The 18725-nt window shown below is 40.2% G+C and overlaps 1 protein-coding gene across 1 annotated transcript in view; it reads right to left on the reverse strand.

The window, feature by feature from the left end:
• TRPV1 (transient receptor potential cation channel subfamily V member 1) overlaps positions 1-18129 on the reverse strand; it is a 340269-nt gene extending 322140 nt beyond the window's left edge. Inside the window, exon 1 of the mRNA XM_086955019.1 lies at positions 17985-18129. The gene's annotated coding sequence lies outside the window, so the exon portion shown is untranslated. The remainder of the gene's footprint in view (positions 1-17984) is intronic.
• Between the last annotated feature and the right edge of the window lie 596 nt (positions 18130-18725).

The following is an 18725-nucleotide window of genomic DNA, read 5'->3' on the forward strand; positions in this document are numbered from 1 at the left end:
TAAATTTCGCATTTCCTTTAGATTTCTAAATTTCGATATTAAATTTTTTTTTTTTGTAGTAGTCAAAATTTGCTCGAAATTTAGGGAGTACATTAAACATTATGATACATTTTTGTGTATGTGCAAAAAAGAATTATAAAAATTAAAATATTACATTATATTTTTATAATATTTGTACAATAAATTTAGGAGCGGGATGTAGAGTTTATAGGGGATAGGGGTGGGTATTGTTTTAAAAATATATAGGGTAATTATATCAATTAAAATTTCGCAAATTCATTTAAATTAGCGAAATTTCTAAAATTTAAATTAAAATTTTCGATTTATGCGAAATGATATTGATTTTATTCGAATATAGTACTTATTTTTTAAGTTTGCTGTTGTGTATGTACTAAAATAGATTTGTAATTATAATATTTTTATATTTTTTCTAAAAATATTTGTCTAATTATTTTATGAGTGGGATGTATACTTTCAAGGGGATAAGGGTGGGTAGTGTATAAACAAAGTATATTCTAATCATAGAAGTAAAAATTTCACCTTGTATTTAATTTTAGTTTCGATTCGAAAATTTATATAAATATTATGTAAATGCGAAATTATGAACACTATTATGTTGTTGTTCTAAATTGAGGTATTTTGTGTATGTAGTAAAAAGAATCAAAAATATATAATGTAGTAGATATGAAATAAATAAATGTATCATTTTTAGGAGTGGGATGTAGACTTTATAGTGGATCAGGGTGGGTAGTTTTATCAAAGGTACATTTTGTGCGTTTAGGGTCTGTTTTTTGTGTATGTGCGAAGGGGTATTTTAAGTGTTCAGGGTCAGTTTTTGGTTTGTGGGTGAAGGGGTTTTGTAAGGCTTAAGGTTCAGTTTTTAGTTTGTGGGTAAAGGGGTATTTTTAGGTTTCAGGGTCAGTTTTTAGTTTGTGGGTGAAGGTGTTTTGTAAGGTTTCAGGGTCAGTTTTTAGTTTGTGGGTAAAGGAGTTTTGTAAGGTTTCAGGGTCAGTTTTTAGTTTGTGGGTAAAGGGGTATTTTTAGGTTTCAGGGTCAGTTTTTAGTTTGTGGGTGAAGGAGTTTTGTAATGTTTCAGTGTTAGTTTTTAGTTTGTGGGTGAAGGAGTTTTGTAAGGTTTCAGGGTCAGTTTTTAGTTTGTGGGTAAAGGGGTATTTTTAGGTTTCAGGGTCAGTTTTTAGTTTGTGGGTGAAGGAGTTTTGTAATGTTTCAGTGTTAGTTTTTAGTTAGTTTGTGGGTGAAGGAGTTTTGTAAGGTTTCTGGGTCAGTTTTTAGTTTGTGGGTAAAGGTGTTTTGTAAGGTTTCAAGGTCAGTTTTTAGTTTGTGGGTAAAGGGATTTTGTGAGGTTTCAGAGTCAGTTTTTAGTTTGTGGGTAAAGGGGTATTTTTTGGTTTCTGGGTCAGTTTTTAGTTTGTGGGTAAAGGGGTATTTTTAGGTTTCAGGGTCAGTTTTTAGTTTGTGGGTGAAGGGTTTTGTAAGGTTTCAGGGTCAGTTTTTAGTTTGTGGGTAAAGGGGTATTTTTAGGTTTCAGGGTCAGTTTTTAGTTTGTGGGTAAAGGTGTTTTGTAAGGTTTCAGGGTCAGTTTTTAGTTTGTGGGTAAAGGGGTTTTGTGAGGTTTCAGAGTCAGCTTTCAGTTTGTGGGTAAAGGGGTATTTTTAGGTTTCTGGGTCAGTTTTTAGTTTGTGGGTAAAGGAGTTTTGTGAGGTTTCAGAGTCAGTTTTCAGTTTGTGGGTAAAGGGGTATTTTTAGGTTTCTGGGTCAGTTTTTAGTTTGTTGGTGAAGGGGTTTTGTCAGGTTTCAGGGTCAGTTTTTAGTTTGTGGGTGAAGGGGTATTTTTAGGTTTCAGGGTCAGTTTTTAGTTATAGGGGTACAGGGAAAACATAAATTAAGATTCTATTTAAATTAAATTTATTATATTAAATTAAATTTAATGATATTACTTGTTTTAACATTTGATATTTTATAGTAATTAATTATTATTTAATGTCCTGCAGTTAATTAAATTAATTGTTAATTGGAGTTGGAAGAGTAAATTTAATATGTTCTGTGTCCTGCACTTACTCTAATTAAATGGTGATTGCATTTCGAATTGTAAATTAATCACGGTTTTTGAGAAGCAATTAACTAAAGTAAATGGTTATTGGAGTTGGAATATTTAAAAATTTAATTATGTGTCTTTCAAATATTGATATTATATGTATATGGGTGTATGAATAATAATTGTTATAACTTCAGTGTATAGTATGTTATTTATTTACATGTGGTATATAGAAATAGATAGAACATTACAGTTATAATACATTTGCAAAAATACATAAAAATGATTTTGTCATAGGTAATACAAAATAATGACACCAGTTTTCTTTCCTGTACATTTTTTTATTCAACACTGGAAATATACGAACATATATACATTTTATTAAGCTATCTTTGGTATACATATAAACAAAAATGGAGGACAATGTTCTTTTAATAAACACATTTTACAGTACTTTTCTTGATAAGTACTTTTAATTTGTAGAGAAAAAATGGTTAGTTCACATAATGCAATGTATGATATTATACATACATAATACTATTATTGTTTCTTAATAAAACATCAAACATGTGTAATGAAAAACATAAGTCACAAATTTTTAATACATATAGTGATATACTGATGATGATATTAACATATGAACACTTTTAAATTTATAATATAATATAAATATCCTAATTTGAACATGTACATCATCATCAATGATTCTTTTAACATTACAATATTCTTATGTATGATTCTTATTATTAATAAATACGTTTTAATAATAACAATTTTCACATATTAGTCATATTGTAAACAATTAAATCTGATAAACAAATACAATATTACACATTTAGTTATATAATAATTTTAATAAATATTACATTAAATATTTTTATTTTTTCATACTTAATGTAATAAATATTAAAAGTATGTAATATATAATTATTATACAGGCAAAAACATTTTCTATTCACCATATACTATACAATTTTTTTAACATTACACATAATTTCGAGCTATATATATAACAATAATGGACATTTATAGTAGTACTTTTCACAGTTACATATAATTTGGATCGTTTATTTTGTAACCACTCTTTGTCTTTTTGCGTTATTTTGGTAAAGGGAAAGTCGCGGTTGGAAGCAAGTTCACTTTTGAGTAGGTACGAATCTACTTTTATATTTTTAAAGTATTGTAAATTAAAATTAAAGGTTATATTTTGTTATTTTGGGGTTGGTAATTAAAGTATGACTGTTTACATATAATGGAGTGGAATCAATACGTATTTTCGTTCACGACTTTTTGAGCCATTTAAAATAGTTGGAGTTAATGAGTATGTGGTATAATTTAATTAAATTAAAAATACATAGGAATGTTATGTTTATATATTCTGGGATACTCGTTAGTGTTATGTCGGTGGGATTGTTTAGCTGTTTTTTTTTCTCGTATTTTGAAACAGCTATTTCAGTTTCCGAAATTTTTTTTTTTTTGGGAAAGGAAGTGTGTTTCAGTTGTTAGAACGGAGATGATTTACATTCTTCCTTTATATTTTGAGTTCTGTGAAATATTTTTCATACTTTAAGATAACAGTCGTTATTTTAAATGGCATTTTAATAGTCGTTTAATTTGGATGATGGATAGTTTTTGCAGAGTTAAAGAAAACATAATTAATGATTTGTTGGATTAAGTCTTTGATATTTACACATTGTATTGTCGGTAAAGGATTATCTTTATGATGTTCTATTTAAAGGTAAGTAATAAATTTATGTTATTTTATTTGGATGGAAGCAGTTTTTAAAAACAAATATTGTGATATAATAATATATTTATTTAGTCTTTTTAGAATAGTGTTAAAAAATAAATTAGACTAAATAAATATTTTTTTATTATATTAAAATATGTGTTTTTTTAGATTAAGGATATTGTTTGATCTCTATCAATTAATTTAGTTATAGCAATTAGTTCAATGTTTTGGCTATCATTTTTAAATATTCCAGTCCTCTTGTTGTAGGATATAGTTGGACTTGCTGTTGAAGATATAAATACATTTGAGCAGTTTGTCTAGAGAGTTTTGGTTTCAGTTGTATGACTGATTGCTGCATACGTAGTTCCTGAAAGCTTTGCTCTTTTTTTATAGCTGTGACTAGCTTGTGTAATGTGGGTGTTGTACGTCCAGTAGAAGAGAGGAAGGCATTGTGCCAACCTTCAACAGCATTGTTCGTTTTTGCCTCTTGGTTGAGTGTTGGTAGATAGACATTCCACCAGGGAATTGCAAATTTTGGCTGGCGTCTGTGGCCTGACCTATGTAGTCTTCCTACCCAGTTGTCCTCAAAGTAATCTAAAAGTGGGGTGAGTCTTTGCTCATTTTGGGTGTAGAAAGGACTTTCAATTAACAAATTGTAATGTTCGGCCACATCAGTTACTGGTACATATGCCAGAGCAATGAGATGTTTGATTTGGCATGCAAAAGTTATATTTGTTGCATACTCAACACTAAGGGCAGATTTTTGTAAATGTCTCCAGAGACATTGATTGAAATGAAAATAACATCCTTGAATGGATGTGTGTGGGTAAGTTTTCAAAATAGAATTAATCATAGCTTGCTCGAAGTCTATGATGATTTTCATTGGGAAGTAGTCAGAACTTTGTTCCTTTATTTTTTGTAAGATTTCTGAGTAAGTTGTGGCTTGTTTGTTTGGTAATAAACAATATATGAAGGGGATACAGGTATTATGATATTGCCCATGAATTGTGTATAACTGGTAGAAAGGTTTTGGGCATATAGAAAAAGTACCATCCATCATCCAAGTAGTACTTTCAGTTAATTTTTTTATATTGTTATTAGTTGCAAACATGATTATTCTTTTGTCCTTGCTATGATTATCATAAAATATAAATGGCTCATTATGAGTAATTACAAGCTCTGGCGGAATTATGACTTCTTCAAAAGTTTTAGGAGTTGGTATATTGGGTCTACTTGCTTTTTTTGTTCTTGCTATTGTTCTTTTAATGGTAGCAATAGATGGTAGCTGACCTCTTGCTTCTTTGGGAACTTTAGGTAGTAATTCTTTCAGAATTACGTTGGTAGGTAGTTCTGATCTGTTACTTAATTCCTTGATATTTTCAAGAGTGGATCTCACTTCTATTTCCGACATGTTTGGTGGGTGATTATGTTCAGTGGTATTTATAACACTAGTTTCCCTTGTTGTAGCACGGCCATAGCATTTATTGGAGTAATATTTTGTACACTTCCAATTCACTTTAAGGTCTTTTTGTTTCTCCTGAGTATAAATGTAGCCCATATAGCATAACAAAAATTTGCCTTTCTGAGATGTAATAAATCTTGCATCATCAGTCATTCTTGACTTCTGGTATCTAGAAAAGTTAATATACAAATATTAATACAATCTGAAATGTATAAAAGATTTTAAATAAAGCTAGTATTCTTCTAGTAATGTACTTACCACCAGTAATGTTCTATTTATCGAAAGTAGATGCTTGTTCAGTTAGATGTTGTTCTTCTATTGCCACGGTCTGTTGAGAAATAATTAAGTATGTTATAGGAAAAGTTACAATTTGTTTTTTGGTAACTTTTGTTTTACGTTATAACTTCTCTAAAAATAGTTTTGTTTATTTGAATTTAAAAAGAGAAATTTCCAAGATTATACTATCAGATGCATAAAAAGAGTCATTTTTATTTCTAGTACATTCTATAGAGTTTATAAAGAGTAGTTATGTTTTATTTATGAACTTACCAAGAGAATTATAGTAGTAGCAGAATGTTTGTTCTTTGATGTGAATTATCTGTTTTCTGTACCTTTGAGTTCTGTTTAGAGAGAAAGTTGATGAAAATTACTAATGCGTTTATATGTGATATAAATAATACACATTTGTTATAAAGCATTGTTACTTAATTGCTAAAAAGAACCGGGGGTGATACATGTATTATGAGTAAAAGCACAAAAAAACATATTTAAGAACAGGAAGATTATACTAACAGATGCATAAAAAGAGGCATTTTATTTCTAGTACATTCCATAGAGTTTATAAAGACTAGTTATGTTTTATTTATGATCTTACCAAGAGAATTATAGTAGTAGCAGAATGTTTGTTCTTTGATGTGAATTATCTCTTTTCTGTACCTTTCAGTTCTGTTTAGAGAGAAAGTTGATGAAAATTACTAATGCGTTTATATGTTATATAAATAATACACATTTGTTATAAAGCATTGTTACTTAATTGCTAAAAAGAATCGAGGATGATACATGTATTATGAGTATAAGCACATAAAAACATATTTAAGAACAGGAAGAAAACATTTTTTACACAGCATTGTAAAGTTTTTTCCTCAAAAAATTCTGGCTTCACACTATGTATTTAGATTTAGAGGCTAAGAAACAAAGTATAGAGTTTTAAATTAGGCCAATAATTGGCAAAGAACGTTAAGTAAATGTTAAATATATGTAGATACCTTTTTAAAATTTAAAGTGTCCTGTATCTTGAAGTTGAAGTTTAACTTGATTTGTTTGTAGAGTCTGTTTAAAGGTAAAGTACGTAAAGAAATAACAAATTAGGTTACAAATCTTGGTCTATAATTAATAGACAAAAAAACATTAGAATTTTTTAACAGAGCTATATGATTACTTACTTGTAGTTTCAGGACGAATTTTCTTGAAGAGAAGAATATAGATGGTGCTCCCAAAATTGGCAGTATGTGGTCACGAAGAATATTTCCTGCAACTTGTATGGCTGTTTGTGATTGGTTTATATAGTCTATGTGTAATTAAGTTTGCCATCTGATTGGTCAGATATGTAAAGACGAGTTACTATTGGTTAGTTTGAATTTTTTTTAAGTAAAACTTTTAAGATATATTTTCTTATATAGTTTATGTTGAGGAATTGAAATGATATATTTATGTAAAAAAAAGCTCTTGTAATAAATAAAGATTATGTAAAATGAGTACTAAGTATTAAATAAGTATGTTTACAAAGAGTTTATATACAAATTTCGTCAGTTTGCGAAAACACAATTTAGTACACTAAATGTTACTTAATAATTTGAAAATACATTAGTGAAGTCATTAGAAATGTGTGTATTACTTAGAGAATAGATTTATTGGTGTTATATATAAAAAATGGAGTATAATTTAGCTATCGATATTTTGATATAGACGAAAATAGTGCTATCGAAATTTTTGCATTCGATATTATTGTAGTGTGTTATATGTAGTATTGAGTGTCGATATTATGGTATTCGAAAATAATGCTAACGATATTTATGTAGACGATATTTTTGTGCATCGATATAGTTTGCTCGATATTATTGTAGTTTTCATGTTAAGTATAGGGTGTCGATATTAGTGCTATCGATATTAGAGACTCGATGTTATAGTAGGTCGATTTTTTAGAAATCGATAATCTGTCAGTGATTCGTATTTGATGATCATCTCTCCTATAAAGGCCAAATCTCCTCAGTTGTAAGGGTGTGCTTCTGTTTAATTAAGGCCCTGAAGAAATTCTTAGTCTTACTTCCCTGGGAAGCTCAGAAAATAGTTGTTCAAACATCCATTATCTCTAGATTGGACTTTGACAATTTTTTATACCTTGGTCTCCCAGCATTTCTGATTCAATGCCTGTAGGCAGTGCAGGACACAGCAGCGCGTTTCCTATTCCATATTTCCAGGCGCACTCCTAAATCCTCCTTCTTTAAAAAGCTTCACTAGCTCCCAGTCAATAGCAGAAACACTCAAAAAAATGTACTGCTTGCTCCTCGTGCTTTGCACGGAGTTTGTGCCCTCATTTGACAAAAAGAATCCTACAGTACTCTCCCGGCAGGGCTCTTCGTTCTGGGAAGCCCCAAGTGATTGCTGTCTCACACTTTAAGGGATCAAGGCATGGGAGTTCCTCTTTTTCTGCTTGTGTGGCTTCCATCTGGAATCAGTTACCAGTCCAACCTCACAAATAGTTCAGATGAGACTGTTTTCCACAAACACCTGAATTCATACCTTTTCAGCCTCTAGATCAGAGGTCTTCAAACTTTTGGGTGCCGAGACCCCTCGAGTCGTAAGGACCCCCTCCTGACAAACATTTATAAACCTATAGGCAGGGCTACTGGAATTATGAGGCAGGTGAGGACTAAATTGTGTGGGAAGAAAATTTAAATAATGTTATGTGATGCTGCATTATTTTGGGATAGAATTGCTTTATTATTTTAACATTTTTTGCACAAAGTAACACAGAGGAAAGATTTCATCCCATCAGTACCAGTTTATAACCAAAATACAGCAATTAACATCAGCAGGATGTCTAGTCAACCTTTGTGATGGGCCTTCCACTCCACAGGAATATGTGCTGCCACATTAGAAGCTCACCTGAGCCTGGCCGGGAGCAGCAGGCGTCCCTTAAATCCCTGGCGGTCTTGTGCAAAGTTAAGCAATTTGCCCATGCTGCTTTCCTCTCACCCCTACCTTCCATCCCTCTCTCCGCTCCTCTCCCAATCCCGGATCCCTCTCTCACTTTCCGGGCCATTTTCTTTCTTCCCTTTTTACAAATTCTGAACTCTCCCCATTCAACTTCTCACTTCACTCTTAATCACCTCTTGCCATTCTGTCTTTTCACTGCCCTCATCTCTAACAGTCTCTCTCATTTATCTCATGGCCTCTCTGGCCCTGTCACCTCCAATGCCACTCTGCACTTCTCATTCACCTCAAGTCTCTCCATTTAAATTGTCTATTTGTATCTTACACCTCTCCAGTCCCCCAATTCATCGTTCACAACTCTCCTTTGTTCTACCACACCTTCTTGAACCAATTTCCATCTCCCTTGTTACCTCAGCACCAGTGCTTAATTTGATCAGGTTGTTTCTGGTGCTCTGCGCTGGCACCTAATTGTGTACACTGGCATTAGGACCATCTTCCACATGGTGACTCTGTCTGTGTAATTTAGAGATGAACAGAACAGCTGTTTATTAATTCAATATACATTAAAAATGATAAATTCTAGGGGTGGGCGTCCAGCTACGCTCCGTGCATGGAGTGTGCGTAGTGCCGTCTACTCCGCATTTTGCGTAGCGGGCGTAGCCAGGCGGCACTACGCACGCTCCGCAGACGGAGCATAGCTGGCCGCCACCCGCCTCACTCCCGCCCTCCCTAAATACCCGCTGCGTCCCCGGGGCTCGCTATCTTCATTCTGCCGTCTTGTGCACTAATGCGCATGCGCGGGCGGCCGCGCATGCGCATTTCTCACGAAAAAATGCGCATGCGGGGCCGCCCGCGCATGCGCATTAGTAAACAAGACGGCAGCAATCAAGATAGCGAGCCACGGGGACGCGGCGGGCAGCGGTGGGCAAGGTAAGTGCCTTTTAATTATTTTAGACTTTTAATTTAACGTATTTAGGGAGGGCGGGAGGGAGGCCTGTGGTGCGTAGTGGGGCTACGCGGAGTGCGGAGGTGGGCGTAGTTTCTCGCCCACTTCACGTAGCTCCACGAAGCCCCACTACGCCCAGGGCTAATAAATTCCTGACATTTATGCCATTCTTAAAGCTTTGGGGGATTGAAATAGTCACACTTGTACAAGTGTTATGGTTGGTAGTTGCATAGGTATTGTCATTGGCCGCACAGGCAAGGCAATGATTGGGTGGTTAAAGTTGCACTGGCCTACTGGGAAGGTCCCTGGCACATGTTTTATTACAAATTAGTCACTGCTCAGCACCCACCCCAGTACTCCCTCTCTTCCACTATCACTGTTGTCTCTCACCCATGCTGCATCGAATTACTTTTTAGGTCACAGATCATCTCTCAGCTATCTTGTCTCACAGTTTAACAGTAGCCCTCCTGTGTGCCCTCAACTTTACTTTCCCTCAAGTCAAGTCAAGTCAAGTCAAAAGATTTATATAGCGCGCTACATACCCAGAGGGTCTCAAGGCGCTTGTAGAAGGGTGGGGAGTTACTTGTCGAATATCCACGTTTTGAGTTGCTTTCTGAATGCTAGGTGGTTCTGAGTAAGGCGAAGGTGAGTGGGAAGTGAGTTCCAAGTTTTAGCTGCTAGGTAGGAGAAGGATCTACCTCCCATGGTGGTTTTGTTGATGCGAGGTACAGTGGCAAGGGCTTGGTTGGAGGATCGTAGCTGGCGGGAGGGGGTGTAGAAGGATAGTCGTGTGTTGAGGCATTCGGGTCCGATTTCGTAGAGTGCTTTGTGTGCGTGGGTTAGGAGCCGGAAAGTGATCCTCTTATTGACGGGGAGCCAGTGGAGGTTTTTCAGGTGATCAGAGATGTGTTCTTTATGCGGGATGTCTAATATGAGCCTGGCTGAGGCGTTCTGGATGCGTTGTAGTTTTTTCTGGAGTTTAGCGGTGGTGCCGGCGTAGAGGGTGTTTCCGTAGTCCAGTCGGCTCGTGACCAGAGCGTGGGTGACTGTTTTTCTAGTTTCGGTAGGGATCCAGCGAAATGTTTTTTTGAGCATGCGAAGAATGTTGAAGCAAGATGAAGAAACGGCGTTGACTTGTCTGATCATCGAGAGTGAGGAATCCAGGATGACGCCCAGGTTCCGTGCGTGGTCCGTCGGGATGGGTGCTTTTCCAAGGGCCTCTGGCCACCAAGAGCCGTCCCAGGCGGAGGGGGAGGTACCTAAGATGAGGACTTCTGTTTTGTCTGAGTTCAGTTTCAGACGGCTGTGCTTCATCCATTCGGCTACTTCTTTCATTCCTTCGTGTAGGTTGGTTTTGGCCGTGTTAGGGTCTCTGGTGAGTGATAGGATCAGTTGAGTGTCGTCTGTTGGCGTGCGATGGCCGCGAGGGGGCTCATGTAAACGTTGAAGAGGGTGGGACTGAGTGAGGACCCTTGAGGTATGCCGCAGATGACTTCAGTGGCCTCTGACTTGAATGGTGGAAGGCGGACTCTCTGGGTTCTTCCGGAGAGGAAGGAGGTGATCCATTCCAGTGCTTTTCCTTGGATTCCGATGTTTTTGAGGCGCTGTAGAAGGGTGCTATGGCAGACAGTGTCGAAGGCTGCGGAGAGGTCGAGGAGGATGAGGGCGACTGTGTCTCCATTGTCCAGTAGAGTTCGAATGTCGTCTGTTGCTGCGATGAGGGCAGTTTCGGTGCTGTGCTTGGCTCGGAAGCCGGACTGTGAGGAGTCGAGGGATTTGTTGGTTTCGAGGAATGCGGCGAGCTGGTTGTTGACAGCTTTCTCGATGACTTTGGCCGGGAATGGAAGGAGTGAGATAGGGCGATAGTTTTTGAGTTCGGTGGGGTCAGCTGTGGGTTTCTTCAGGAGGGCGCGGAGTTCGGCATGTTTCCAGCTTTCCGGGAAGGTTGCGGAGTTGAGGGAGCAGTTGATGACGTCTCGGAGGTGCGGTGCAATAATGGAGTCTGCTTTGTTAAAGATGTGGTGAGGGCAAGGGTCTGAGGGGGATCCTGAGTGGATAGAGTTCATCAGACGGATGGTGTCCTCAGTGGAGATTGGCTTCCAGTCATTGAGGATGTTCAGGGGGAGTGGGGGTCATGCAGGGGATTGGGTGGGTTGGTCTTCGGGTTGGTTGTCGAAGCTGTTGTGGATGTCTGCAATTTTGTTGTGGAAGAACGAGGCTAGGGAGTCGCAGAGGGCTTGAGAGGGGGTGATGTCATTGGAGTTGGCTGAAGGGTTGGTAAATTCCTTGACGATGTTGAATAATTCCTTGCTGTTGTGGGCGTTGTTATCTAGACGGTCCTTGAAGGCTGCTTTCTTGGCATTTCGGATCAGTTGGTGGTGTATGCGGGTGGCGTTTTTGAAGGCGTCCTTGGTGCTGGTGGTTGAGTCTTTTTTCCAGGCCTTCTTGAGGGAGCGACAAAGTTTCTTGGATTTCTTAAGATCATCGTTGAACCAGGAGGCCTTCTTGCTGCCTAGTTTGATTTGTCGTTTTTTCAGTGGTGCTAGGATGTCGGCGCTGTTGGATAACCATTGGGTGAGGTTGGTGGCTGCTTGGTCTGGGTTTGAGGAGTGGGCGGGGGGCTTTTGAAGAAGCGATGAGGAGATCTGGTCGATGGTGATTTTGTTCCAGTTTCTTTGCAGAGTGGGTTGGGGGTGGTTGTTGGATGTGGGCTTGTTGTAGGTGAAGTGAACGCAGCTGTGGTCAGTCCAAAGGAGAGCTGTGGTGTGGCTGAAGGAAACATGCTTGCTGGAGGTGAAGATAGGGTCGAGTGTGTGACCTGCGATGTGGGTGGGGGTAGTGACAAGTTGTTTGAGTCCGAGGTTTGCGAGGTTGTCCAAAAGGGTGGTGGTGTTGCGGTCGTTATTCTTTTCAAGGTGAAAGTTGAGGTCTCCTAAAAGGATGTAGTCCTCGGAGGGGAGCGCGTGTGGAGTGATGAAGTCCGTGATATCTTCACTAAATTGTGCGCGGGGTCCTGGTGGCCTGTAAAGGAGGGTGCCTCTGAGTGTGGTCTTGGGGTCGATGTGGATCTGGAAGTGAAGGTGTTCAGAGTTGGCGAGATTGACGTCTGAGCTGGTTGAGATGCAGATGGATTTCTTATGGACGATAGCGATGCCTCCTCCAGTGTGGCCGGTACGGTCCTTGCGAATGATCTTATAGCCTTCCGGGATGGCAATGGTGATGTCTGGGGCTGAGGAGGCATCCATCCATGTTTCTGTTAGGAAGGCGACGTCTGGAGAGATGGTGTCGAGTAGATTCCAGAGATCAATGGCGTGTCTGTGGACCTAGCGGGTGTTGAGCAGGAAGCATTGTAGGTGGGTGGGATCGGATATCTGTTGTGTGTTCGTGGATGAGGAGTTGTTCTTGGTGCCGTCGAACTTGCAAGAGTAGCAGGAAAAGGGCCCATGGGTGTGTCCAGGAGCGGCTTGGATGCAGATGGGGGAGCGGCCAGGGTTAAGGGCTAGGAGGGTGGTGGCATCGTAAGTAATGCAAGAGGGGTGGGCATTACGGGGACCAGGGGGTCTGGCGCTGGGCGCGGGCTTGGCGTGGACGGGCGTAGACGGGCTTACCTTTGGCGCACCTTCGGCGCGGCCGTAGCGCGTGGACGCTGCACGTGGGGGCATTGGCCATAAATGGATGGTGGAGGGGGCGGAGCGTGGGAGGGGCCGCTGGGAGGCGGTCTCGGGGAGGTAGAGGCGGGCCAGGAGAGCTGAAAACAACAACAAGATGGTGGCAGGCTGCTTGAAAACGAAACCGGGGCACAGTCCGAGTTAAGCCTGAGCTATTGCCACAAAAATAAACACCACTGGTGGGACCGGCCAGAAGCGCTAAAAAAATAAATGCCAGGCAGCTCGCATGTAATTGCACAATCTAAATGCGTGCAGAAGCGCTATGTAATATCGTATGTGCAGCAGCCAGCAGCAGATAGTTCAGTGCAGGAGCGCAGAATTCAGTCAATGCAAGCAGCGCTATGTGGAGTAAAAATGAGCAGTTAACGATACCAGCGCTGCTTCCAGGTTCGAGGGAGCGAGGGGAGCGACCGTGCAGGAGCGAGTCCAGGAGGGAGTCACTTCTCCCGTGTCTGCACATCCCTTCGGCACTTCACATTTTCTCCTGACCTCTTCAATCGAATTCTCTCATTCCCTTGCTGTCCGTTCTCATCCTCTTATCTCTCCTCAACAAGCACATGGGTTGGACCCATATGCCCCTCTTGGCCTGTGCCACTCTGCTTATTGTTCCCTAATTCAGGAAGGCACGAATTGTCTGTCTCGCTGTTTTGGTGCAGGCTACACAGTTATGGAACATGCACCCTCCTTTGCTTCGCTCCACCAAGAAACTATTATCCTTTAGGAAGATATATAAACCTGACTCTATGCTCTGTATGTCATCCCATTTGGCTGGTTCTCCTTCCCCTTCTGTGTGTTTCTCATTTGCCTTCAGGCAGCAGATGGCTATTAGCCCCAGGACACCTTTTGGTAACAGTAGCGCCCTACAAATGTAAATAACAATAGTAATAGGCAGAAGCAGGGGAGCCACTAGACCCAAACTTCGTGGGGGGCCTAAACTCCCAGGCAGGACTGGCCCTAGCACTGGTCACACACGGTGCAACAGTCTTTTTGGTGTCCCCTCCCCAGTTTCCTCCTTCTCTATAAATTCCTGACACTACCACTCAGCAACAATGCACCTCATCTCTCTGTAGCACCTTTCTGACAAACATTAATTTTTTTATAGCGCTACTCATAGTTTACTCACACTCAGTTCTGTGATCTGTATAGTACATGTTCTTTGTAGTAGGCACATTAACCCTCAGCACTCTGTGGATGACAAGAGGGCCAGTGTGAGTGCACGGTGAGTGATGTAACAGTGTGAGAGTAGGGAAAAAGGAGTGACTGCAGTGTGAGTGAGGTGACCATATGAATTTGGGTGCGGATGTAAGTGCAGAGCGGGACAAATGAATGCATGGTTGATGATGGGCTTGTTTGAGTGAGTTGCAAATTAAGCAGGGAAGGGCAGGTGAATGGGGTGTCACATGAGTGCAGGATGAGTGCAGATGAGTAGTATCACACTACTCATCTGCATTCATCCTGCACTCATACGACACCTCATTCACCTGCCGGGTGAGGTACAGGGTGAACAGCACAAGTGCATTGTAAGTTGAGAGTGATCCCTGTGAGTGCAGGGTGAGAGAGTGAATGATGTGAGTGCATGGTGATGAGTGTGAGTGCATTGCGATTGCTGTGAGTGCAGGTTGAGCATGAAAGTGAAGTGCAAGAATGAGAAGTGAGTTGTCTGAATGCAGGGTACATTCCCAGACACTTGAAGTAACTCAGCATATTATTGACGGCGGCGTAGGGTTTAAGATTTAAGTTAAACTATTGCTATTACGGCACTAATAAGGGATCGAGGGTGGAGGAAATAAATAATATGCTGATCCTGCAACACACTTACAGTCCTATGGTTAGGGTTGCCTGCTCATTATGTTGATGTCCCAGACGGTACAAAAATAAGCAGTCACCTAAAGCTGTATATTTCAGTACCGATCTGTGCGTACTTGGAACAGCAAATATAAATAGAAAGCATGTTTAATTATGTTCTAGAGCTGCCTCAATGATCCATGACTGATAATTAAAGGGAACAAAGACAGAGAAGTCACATTACGAATGAATGCATATGATTTTATTTACGATCCTATTTAGTGTCAAAAGGAGGCCTTTGCAGGCTCTTTAAAGATCCAATGGCTGGTATTTTTCTTTTGGCAACCCTACTTTATATTTCTTTTCATGAAATACATTCTCACACTACTGCAGGAAATGTAAAATACAAATGTAAGGAATAGGCAGAGTGGGGACCCAGGGGGTACTGGAACTAGAAAAAAACGAAGCCTCAGTAACCAGTTTACAGAAGGTATGTGAACATGCAAATGGTCTTTTAAAGACCTGTGAAAAACTGAGGTGTGCCGTGCTGTGCTGGAGATCAGACTGCAGACACGGAGCCCACAGCAGCTTAAGCTGAGACACACTACAGGGGAGGAGTGGGCTGAATCCCTTGTAGTCCTATGGGCCTGGACAGAAGTGTGACTGGGAATGCACGACCCCCTTTCCATCACTCCACGGCCCCCCGAAGGTTGCGCCCCACTCTTTGAAGACCCCTGCTCTAGAGCCTACATCTCGTATAAGCATGTTAGCGCTGGGACACTCTCCAAGTAGCCAAGTGCAGTATAATGTCCCTCATTCATTCGAAGACGTCTACTACACATTGCTGACCACTGACAGGCTTTGTAGCAGAACGCACCTGCAGGTCCTAACTAGCCATATATTCTGACCGTTACTTGAGACCTAATAGTTGAGAACCTATGAGAAGAATTGTACAAGGAACGACTATAACCCAGTCGATCCTACTAGATTCTCTGAACCTCTCCAGTCCTCTCTCTATAAGCCAAGAGGTGTGTGTGGGTGATTCCTGCTACAATCAACATATACATTTGGACCCAAAATATAAATAAATCATAAACATCATAATGGAACTTGCAGAGCTAATTACAGATGCCAGTACACTACAAACCATAAACTGCGCATCTATCTTTCACGACTCTCATCCATCACACTAGTAATCGCTTAGTCCCAAGTCAAGTTAAGAGCACCTCCATGGTCACTCGCACAACACGACAATGCTTCTCACAATGCCGTAATGCAAAGACAGGACATTTCAACCACACTGCCTGCACATGGTACCAAGTTACACTTTCGGGTAAGTGCATCACTGCACATAAGGGAAGTACGTGCTATATAAATGCTAGAATACAATACAACATATTTGACCATATTTGGCAGTAGGTTAGCATGTGTGGAGGGTTTGCATATTAGCAAGATAAGTTGTTCCTTGTACATCACCACAAATAATCAATTGGTACTCACTGTTGTATTTTGACAGTTTTGGCTCTGCTGTTGCTGGAATGGTTTTGATGAGTTCTCAATTGACTCACCCATCGTCTAGGTATGCACAGTTCAAAACATCTACTTCTCTTTAAGCACAAACCTGTTACTTTCAGAACACCTTGAAGTACAGCCTAGAGAAGGCAGCGCTAAAAGCAGTCTAGAGAGTGTCTCTGCTTTTTATCTGTGCCTGCCTCTAACCTGCTTCCCCGAAAGACACAGATTCCATAGTTCCTGCAAGTAGGGGTGCGGGGTACTGCAGCACTCCCAAAATAAGATTGTTGGAGTTCAGAAGGTGAATGGATGATAAATATGCATTTTGTTTTCTTCTTGCCACATTGGTTGTTCTTTCAAAGACAGGGGTCAAATGCCAGGTCTGTCTGAAAATGTGCTTTTTATTCTATTAACATGGAAATTGGTGGTACTTTTTCTTGGAATACACAGTGAAATGATTTTGTTAAGCAATCATGCTGGGTTACAGGAAGTTAGTAAGGAAAGGCTGCAGGATGTATTTTTTTCTAGCACACAACAAGTTTTAAATGTTAGTAAATGAACTATACAAATATTTTATAAAATATTAGCAATTATGAAAGGAAAAATGAAGCTTATTTTCATCCTTAAGTGTGATGGAAACAGGGCATGATTTAAAAGGTTGACGGGCAGGTACTGCGTGAAAAACGTGGCAGATGTCCCTTCCGCCTTATTCTAAGTGCATTAGGATATACTAAACTTATACTAAGGCAGAAAGGATGTCCATCACCTTTGAGATGGAGGACCATGAAGTCCACCAAACTCTGAATCAGACCCAAAGATTTTAACTGGATCAAAACCAATCAAGACCTTTTACTTGGTGAAGCGCTAACGATAAATAATCAAATAAGCCCTTTTTCCACATTTGTGCACTATATAGGCTTATCAATAAAACTGCATGTCTGTGCAGATTAAGGGGCCATTTCAATGGAAACTGGGCTGTTTCTAATGAGTGTGTGCTATAACATTATGCTTTAGTAACATATTTTCTCAATTGTGCTGCAAAACGCACCACCAGCGCCATTATCACGCAATTGCTAATTAGGTGTTGCTCATTTGCTCTAGTTTTCTTTCAGATCACGCATGATGTTGCAAGGGCAACGCAAAACTAAAGTCAGGATTAACCAGCCAAGCAAGGCCCCCTAGCATGGCCCTGCATTGCTAAATGAATCTGGAGCAACGCAAGGCATCGCAACCTGCTGGCTTGCGTTCCTCTGCCCCGGGAAGGTGTTCTTCAGCCTCCACCACTCTGCAACACACTCAGAAAGTGGAAAAAGCCTCAGCAGATTGTGCAGGGGCGCGCAGAGAGAGCGGGAAGGAGCCATATATTGGTAAAAGTGGCACATTCCCGACCTCTCCCTTTCCCTCAGCGCAGCATGTTGACTTGTTAGCTTTTGTTGCATGAAAGATTGTTAAATTGCCCCTCGGATTTTGCTCAGTACATCTGACTTCCGTGATGTAACATTGATGGCAGCACCCCCACTTTTAAAATGTTCCAGCGCCACCGACACATTTATGCCAAGAGTTCTAACGCGGACATTCCAAACTCCGGAAGCTTAGCACACATCTCTTACCGACAGTGAAGAGTTGAAATCCTCAGAGGCTGCAACGGAGGGAAGACAGGCGCCTTAAAAGACACACACCTTTCCGTGGGGGTGACCCGCCTCTGCCACCCTGAAGAGAAGCGTGCAGAAAGCAATCCGTGCCACAATGCATGCATCACACTGTGCTCACAAACTTTGTAGACATCATTGTGGACCGCGAGGAATAACGCACCTGTACCACCGCCGTCAAACAAGCAAGAATATTCGGGAATACTCACAGAGACATACAGTACCGTTTACAGGGTACGAGCATCACACACTAACGGTCAGCAGAAGGAAATCAATGTACACATGTGAATAATTGATGGTCTGTCCTGGCTTCCGTCTTACTCCCTACACGGCGCTGAATCCATTATGAACGAACACAGCTATTTCAGTGCCTCTGTTTATGAAAATCCACCCGCACAGCGGCACAGGGAGGACCACACGCCTAGAGGAATGGGGCAGAGCAAAGTTGAGCACTCTTTACACCTCACAAAGCCTAATGAGAGTGGGATCTGACACATACATGAACACAACATGCCTTTTGCACATGATCTTTATGTGACAAAATTATTTAAGGCACACATTGCATTCGACACTGAGAGAAATAGAGTGTCTTTAATGTAGAATTTATGTTTTCTCACATAGAATGCTTACTAAAAGTTGAAAAAAAGCTTTTAAATGTTTAGTTCATATAAGACCATTCTTAGACTAAAAGAAATAAATTAA

The sequence above is a fragment of the Lissotriton vulgaris genome, chromosome 2_1 (genome assembly GCF_964263255.1).
Source record: "Lissotriton vulgaris chromosome 2_1, aLisVul1.2, whole genome shotgun sequence".
NCBI classification, from domain to species: Eukaryota; Metazoa; Chordata; class Amphibia; order Caudata; family Salamandridae; genus Lissotriton; species Lissotriton vulgaris.